Genomic DNA, 8,040 nt, shown 5'->3' with positions numbered 1-8,040 from the left:
GAAGGGGAAGTGGAGGAAGAAGAGGGGGGTGGGAGGAGGGGGATGGGAGGAGGAGGGGGAGGAGGGGGATGGGAAGAGGAGGGGGATGGGAAGAGGAGGGGGATGGGAAGAGGAGGGGGATGGGAAGGGGAAGTGGAGGAAGAAGAGGGGGGTGGGAGGAGGGGGATGGGAGGAGGGGGAGGAGGGGGATGGGAAGAGGAGGGGAATGGGAAGGGAAGTGGAGGAAGAAGAGGGGGATGGGAGGAGGGAGAGGGGGAGGGAAAGGGTGGAAAGAGGAGAAGGAGGTGCATGGAAAGTGGAGGAAGAAGGGGACAGGAGGCCAGAGACAAGGTTTGGGGCTCTGCCCAACCCCATTCCAGAGACTCATTAAGATGCAATTGCCAATTTTTTTTTTAAACCAGACTGTATAAATTTACAGTTTCCTTTTCAGCTGAAGCAGACAATGTTAAAACACATTAGATTTTCTGTTTCAGAATGCAAATTAAACATAGCGAGCTCTTGGAAGGCTTAATTAGGGCTTAAGAAAATATGAGATTTAAAACATGGATGCTTGAGTAAGGCCGATTCCAGCCTGGTAGAAATATGGTCTGTTTTTTTTTTTTTTTTTCTTTTTTGTTAACTTTAAAACAGAATTGCTTAATAATAAAACGGCCCTGCCTTCCTCCAGCATAACAGGAAGTGCTGGTTAAAAAAACACTTAAAAAAAAAACAACAAAAAAAAACAACAACAAGCACTTGTCCAGGGAAGGTGGTGGGTTTGAGGGGAGACTGGGCGTCCCCAGGGGCTGAGCTGACTGCCGGGTCATCACAGTCCCTGGAACTCGCTCACCCTCCAGCCTAAGCAGTTGGAATCCAGGGGTCCCCAAGCCCTACCCCTCCTCTCATCTACAAGTGATTTTCCTAAATACCTTCCTGTAAACTAGGTTCCCTGTGTGTTCTGTTCCCTCCCTTCAGCCCCAAAGCCAAAACAACAAAAACAACCAACCCAAAAAGCACTCACCCCAACACAAAAAACAAACAGAAAACCCACCCAAACTCTGCCTCAGCTGTTCTTGATGATATTATGTGAGGTTCGGGGGCCATTTTCTGCTCTTTTCTCTCCCTGGAGAGATATTTAAGGCCTTTAAATGCCATTCTGTGCACACAGAACTTAAAAATGGTCTGGCACAGGGGGAAAATTGGCAAATGTATAGTTCACAATCTGTCACCGTCGCGTGAAGCCAGATTCGGTAAGCGCTCCATTGGCTTCTCCAAGCCAGGTTGTGCCGCGTCTCAGAAGGGTCTGGGGACTTGTCAGTGGAGGAAGAAGGGTCTTCGGACTTGGGGGCCCTGTGTGGGGCTGCTGGAACAGGGGTGGTTCCGCCCGCCTCCATTTCAGTCTGAAGGCCCAGAAGTCTCGTGCATTTTAACGGCCTGAGCTTTCAAAATTGGGAAGAAAAAAAAAAAAAGGCATCCTGAGAGCCTGAGTGTTTCTGTAGGGTGTCTGAATTTTGATAGTGGTAGATTGCGTTTGTACTGGTCTGCTAGGGCTGTTGTGTTGAAGTAACAGAGTGGGGGGGGGGGGTAAACAATAGGAATTTATTCCCTCACAGTTCTCAAGACTGGAAGTCTGTGGTGGGGCTTTCCGGAAGCTTTGGCTTCTCGGGAGGCAGCTCTCCTTGGTTTGAGGATGGGCGACTGCTCTCTGTGTCCTCACATGGCCTTCCCTTTGTCCCTGCCTGTGTCTTCACGTCCTCTTTATACAAGGACACCAGCCAGATTAGAACCCACCCTAATCACCCCATTTTAATTTAATCACCTCCTTGAGGACTGATTCCAAATGTGGTCCAGTTCTAAGGTAGTGGGGCTTAGGATTTCAACAAAGAATTTTGGGGGGACACAAGTCAGTCCCTAACAGGGTTGGGGAGGAGCCTTCAGAGGCTTGCTACAGGAGAGGCGGTGAGCGGGGAGGGAGCTCACATCCCTCCTCAGCCTGGGGTGCCCTGCGGGTCTGGTCCACAGAGAGAAGGGAGATGCGGAAGGGAGAGACCTTGTGGCCCAGGTGCCAGGGCAGACCTGGGCCGTGAGCCCTGAATGACAGCTGCAGTTTTAATTCTCTCTTCTGGGAGATGAGAGATTTTTAAAAAAGAGATTACTTCTGTATTCCATGTTCACCACACCCTGAAGGGCATGTGCAAAGGCTGCCAGGGCCAAGTTTTTCCTGAGTAGTCTCTTTTTGGCAGGAGTTGTGTCTTATGAATGTTTGTGTCCCCAGAGTTTACTGTAGTGCGTGGCACCTAGGAGGGAACCAAGGTATGTTTGTGGAATAGCCATGTGGGTTTTCAAGATGTTAATTTAATCTTCGGCGATCGGGTGTGACAGAAACCACAAAGCCTTTTGTTGTGAAATGGTAACGGGTGATTATTAAAAGGAGAGTTCTCTCTTTCTTCACTGCTCTAACCGGGGAGACGATGCAGATGTTCTGATATGGTGCATTTCCTCAAGCTGTTCTCAGAAAGGAGATGTCCAGGGGCGCCTGGCTGGTTTGCTCAGTGGAGTGTGCGACTCTTGATCTTGGGGTTGTGAGTTTGAGCCCGACTTTGGGTGTAGAGATTACTTAAGAATAAAATCTTGAAGGAGGAGGAGGAGGAGGGGGAGGAGGAAGACAAGAAGGGGGAGGAGGAGGGGGAGGGGGAGGAGGAGGGGGAGGAGGGGGAGGAGGAAGGGAAGGAGGAGGAGGAGGGGGAGGAGGAAGGGAAGGAGGAGGAGGAGGAGGGGGAGGAAGGGGAGGAGGAGGGGAGGAAGAGGAGGAGGGGGAGGAGGAGGAGGAGGAGGAAGAATGCGAGGAGAAGGAGAAGGAGAAAGGAGAGGTCCAGAGGCTAAAGTCTGTTAGAGCTGTGGTTTCAACAGCCTTATTACCTTTGATTCCAGTGTGGGATGGCTGGAAAGAGTTGGTCTCAGGATACTTTCAGATTTCCCTGGGTCTGCCTTCACATCCAGCGTTGCAGCATCTGCAGAAGCATAGGGGATTTGGTGAATGACAGATGTAATTAGGAGATATTCTTGGTTGTGATTATCTTGGAGAGATCCTAGAGTACTGACTGGCATGGCCAGTTATGGGCAGAGTTTGTCCTTTCCCTCTGGGGCAAATCCATCTTGTCCCAGATCCTCCGGGCCCTCCGGACCCTCCGAGGGCATTCGTGATCTTCCTCCTTTACTTACGTTAGCGAGCTCACTGAGTTCCATTTGTCCCCAGAGGTTCCAGGACAGAATTTGCAGGTCACTGGGCAAAGGCTGAGGAAGTTGGGTCAATTTGGCACCCTTCACTGTGCTGCCAAGCACAATGTCACATTCTCTTCTACGGAACCATGCTGGCAGCAATCCATTACCAGTAAGTCGGTAGAAATTATATAATTCTGTGTATAAGCTGTGGCCCAGATGTCCAGTGGGTAATTAACAAGAGGCCAGAGGTTGGGGAAAATGGCATCATTCACTCATTCTTTCAGTCTTTTTGTTTCTTTCTAAATCCTTTGGTCTTTTTTGTTTGTCTTTGCTCTTTATTTGGTAAGTGGCTTGTTTGAAATATAGGAGTGGGAAATGAAAGGAAATTACTGCTTGGGATGGCACCAGAGAAAGGTGGAAATACCTGTAGTGGATGTTGGAGGGTTTTGTCTGACTCCATGTCCATTACCTGTCTTTTGGTTGAAACAAGTAAAGTTTCTTTAGGGAACATTTGGCTGTCACTCTCAGACCCCGACAGAGCTCTGGGGGTAAATTTGGGGATCAGGTCTGGCCAAACAGCATGTTACATCCCTTGGCTACAGTGACTGCTTAGGGAGGAGTCTGTTACTGATGATTATCCAGAAAGAGCTGGAGATGGGCTTTTGCTACAATTACTGACAAAGGGGTTTGTTTCTTTCTTTGGTTATTTGTTGGCTTGCTTGCTTGCTCAGCTGGTAACATGTAAACCTAGTTATGATAAAATTCATCTTCTTTATCAGTGCTTGAGACTGAAGACAACAGTGAGGACTGAGAAACATGGAGCCAAGGAACAGAGAGAGACCCTGATAGGTAGCATTTGAGTGCCTGGATCTAGCCGCACCTGAAGGCCACACACGGACTATTCAATTATATGAACCAATGTGTTCCTTTTTTTGTTTGTTTTTCTTAGCCAAATCTGATTTGGGTTGCTAATGCTTGTCCCTAAAAAGTATTTCCTGGCTTATTAGAATGATACTCCCTATTTTGTAGAGAATTCAAATGGTAATTAAAGGTTATTAGTGTCACAGAGAATTTACCTCTTTTCCTTTCATTTTTTATTATGACATATGACCTCTGGACATAAGGGAACATTCAAAATCTATACATTGTAATGAGTTATACAAAAAAGGACAACTAGTAATCACCTGAGTTGAGAAGGAGAATGTTGTCAGCTGCTCAGGAAACCCCCATGGTTACCAACCTGAAGTTTTATCACTTTTCAGACTTTGGGGATCATCATCTCCTTGCTTTTCTCTATAGTTTTACTCCGTGTATGCACCCCCAAACTGAATGAACTTTGTATTAATGGAACTGTGCTGCATGTATCTTGGGGGCATCCTACATTTGTCCGCTGACATCATGTGGGTGATGTTCCTCTCTGCTGTAGCTATTGCCCACCCATCTTCAAGGCTATCGGAGCATTCACCATAGGTCTGTACCGCAATGGATTTATCCATTAGGGAGTATTTTTGGTACCTGATGTTTATAGTAGAGAATTTATTGAAGTCGATCGGTCCAACAGAGCTCATATTGGAAACAAACTGAAATGCTATGTACCGCTCTTTGTGGAAGCCTGATCTTGAATCGGCCCAGCCATCTGCCGTCCTTGGTCCACATCCAGACTGCTGATGGCTGCTGAAGAAAAATTGCACAGCCGAGTGAATTCACGTTACTCCAGAACATGATCTTCAGCCCCAGCTGCGCCCTCGTGAGAATCGCCAGCGATTCCGCGAGTCTGCCTTCAGCTGCCCTCCCCAGCCCCTCCAGACCCAGCCTCTTCAGACTGGCGTGGTTTTCTCCCTGCTTTTCTCCACACACTTGCAGTAGATGACCTTGGTTCATGGAGGTCATCAGGTGTAACACTGTTCGTTTCTTAACTTGGCAACGATGAATCTCCTCTGCATCCATACCTACCTCCCCGGCCATCTCTGGGGCCCAGCTTCTTTTCTGGTAACAGCTGCACCTGTGCCCTCCCCCCTCCTGGGAGCTCCTGTCCTTGGCTCCGTGAGCTCCCTCCGGCCCACACCTACCTCTCACAATGTCTGTGAAAGGCCTTTGCCTTTATAACCTTGCCTTCATTGGCCAGCGTCACGACTGGGTCTTTGAAGTTCTCACCCGGACTACTGCCACAGTCTTCCTAACTTGCACGTGCATCTTTCAGGTCCAGCCATCTTTCTCTATAGAAGCTGGAGTGCTATTTCTGCAACGCACACCTGATTATATGAATCTGTATTGATTTCCTTGGGCTGCCGCCACAAATGACCATAAACTCGGGGTAAGGGGATGAAGGGGGGTTATAACTGCAGAAGTTTATTCTCCCATTGTTCCGGAGGCCATGAGCCTAAGATCACAGTGTCTGCAGGAGGGGTTCCTCTGGAACCTGGTGGGGAGAATCCATGCCATGAGCTCTCTCAGCTTCTGGTAGCTACTAACAATCCTTGACTTGTAGACTCTGTTTTGTAGAGAATTCAAGTGATAATTGAATGTTATTACTGTCACCACTCCAATTTCGGCCCTGGTCTTTGAATGGCCTTTTTGGTCTCTGTGTCTCATGTCCCCCTGTCATTTCTGTTATAAGGACACACGTCCTTGGATTTAGGGCCCACCCCAAATCTGTGATGTCCTCATGTCAATATCCTAACTTTATTAACATCTACAAAACTCCTTCTTTGGTTAGGTTCTGAGGTACCAAGAGTTAGCACTTGTTACCTATGCATACATTTATATGTTTTTAAATTAAAAAAAGTTTTTTTGAAGTTTATTTATTTATTTGGAGAGAGACCGAGACAGTGCAAGTGAGGGAGGGGCAGAGAGAGGCAGTGCAGAGCTGGACGCAGGACTTGAACGCATGAACCGTGAGATCGTGGCCCGAGCTGAAGTTGCACACTTAACCGTCTGAGGGACCCAGGTGCCCCTTGGCCCCGTGTATTTGAGGCTGCCGTGCAACCCACTACATGCCCCCTTGCTACAGATCTGCCGGTGTCACCCCTTTTCCCTTCCAGTCTCCTCCCTTTAGCTTGGAACACCTTCCCCAGCCCCCACAGCCATGTGCCTCCTCTGCCCTGCCCCATGCTCCTCCCTGTGAAAGGATCTTGCTCACCAGTGCTCCCATTTGTTTTCATTAAGTCTCAGCCCAGACATGCCCCCCCCTTCCTCTGGACTACCCCATCTTCCTCCAGGTCCACAAAGGGCCCTGTGTGGACATCAAGAGGCCTCGCAACTAATGAATCACAAAACCATGAAAAACATCCCCAAAGCCAACCAAGGCAGGAAATGTGTGAAATTTTGTAAGGAATGCTTAATCATAGGGGAAAAAAGCACCAAAATACACCTACTCATAAGTTAGCTGTTAGTAGGAAAAGATTTGTAAAATCCTCATTAAAGAATTGGATTGCTTATGAAAATAACAACGCCAATTTCCCTGCATACAGAAATTGCTGAAGAGTGTCCACATAGGAGAAATGTGTGTGGCTATGGAATTTGAGGAGGTAACTGGTTATTATGGTAATATTGAAGTGGAATTCTGTTTGTCTCCACCTTAGTCTACAATGACTGGATCGTGATGTGAATAGTCTAGATAATCCCATGTTTTTTTAATTTTTTTTTTTTGAATTTTTTTTTCAACGTTTTTTATTTATTTTTGGGACAGAGAGAGACAGAGCATGAACGGGGGAGGGGCAGAGAGAGAGGGAGACACAGAATCGGAAACAGGCTCCAGGCTCCGAGCCATCAACCCAGAGCCTGACGCGGGACTCGAACTCACAGACCGCGAGATGGTGACCTGGCTGAAGTCAGACGCCTAACCGACTGCGCCACCCAGGCGCCCCGATAATCCCATGTTTTAACAGCATATTGAAATTATAATCCTGTTCGGGGGCGCCTGGGTAAGTCAGTTGGTTAAGCGTCTGACTCTCGGTTTTGGCTCAGGTCATGATCTCACGGTTTCGTGGGTTTGAGTCCTGCATCAGGCTCTGTGCTGGCAGTGCGGAGCCTGCTTGGGATTCTCTCTCTCCCTCTCTCTCTGCCCCTCCCCTGCTCATACTCTGTCTCTCTCAAAAAATAAACATTAAAAAAATTTTTTTAAGTTTACTTATTTATTTTGAGAGAGACAGAGTGTGAGTAGGGGAGGGGCGGAGAGAGAGGGAGACACAGGATCCAAAGCAGGCTCCAGGTTCTGAGCTGTCAGCACAGAGCCCCACACGAGGCTCGAACTCATGATCCAGGAGATCATGACCTGAGCCAAAGTCGGATGTTTGACCGACACCCACCCAGGCGCCCCTTAACTTTTTTTAAGTATGCACTTCCATGGTATTAAGCACATTCACGAGTGATTTTATTTCATCTTACTGAGGAATTCTAGAATGAATATAGCATAACTTAAAACTGTCTTGAAAGTGGAGATAGCAGGCAGGGTCCTTTTTTTTTTAACCTACCAGAGAAAGAAATCTTCACGCCTGCTAACACATCTGAGAGTCTGACAGACTATCTTGCCCGTGTTTTCCCAGCACAGAGAGACAAGGACACCTGTTTATAAACTCAGTGACGTGGCTGGCTGCAGTCGGTCGTTCCTGCAGTGCGTTTTTTGCTTTCTGGTTTGTGGGATGAGAGAATCTCCAGATGCGGTGGGCAAGCTGTCCGGAAAACAAGACTGCAAGAATAGTACTGACCCAATGGACAGCCTGATGACTGTCCGCAGAATCCTGGAGACTTTACAAGTCCTCCTAATGCCGTTCCTTGTAACTGACACTGTGAGAAAATATAGCTGAAATAACAGGAAAAACACAGAGAAGTTTGCAGATT

General features: G+C 47.8%; 1 long non-coding RNA gene across 1 annotated transcript; it reads left to right on the top strand.

Annotated features, from left to right (window-relative positions):
• The first annotated feature begins 1,593 nt into the window (after positions 1 to 1,593).
• Positions 1,594 to 6,023, top strand: LOC122212674. The gene is made up of 3 exons (XR_006199257.1): positions 1,594 to 2,561; positions 3,236 to 3,370; positions 3,981 to 6,023. It is a non-coding gene; the product is annotated as an uncharacterized LOC122212674 (long non-coding RNA).
• Positions 6,024 to 8,040: the final 2,017 nt, after the last annotated feature.

This window comes from Panthera leo, chromosome Y, assembly GCF_018350215.1.
Source record: "Panthera leo isolate Ple1 chromosome Y, P.leo_Ple1_pat1.1, whole genome shotgun sequence".
In the NCBI taxonomy this organism is placed as follows: domain Eukaryota; kingdom Metazoa; phylum Chordata; class Mammalia; order Carnivora; family Felidae; genus Panthera; species Panthera leo.
This window is presented reverse-complemented; position numbering and strand designations above follow the sequence as displayed.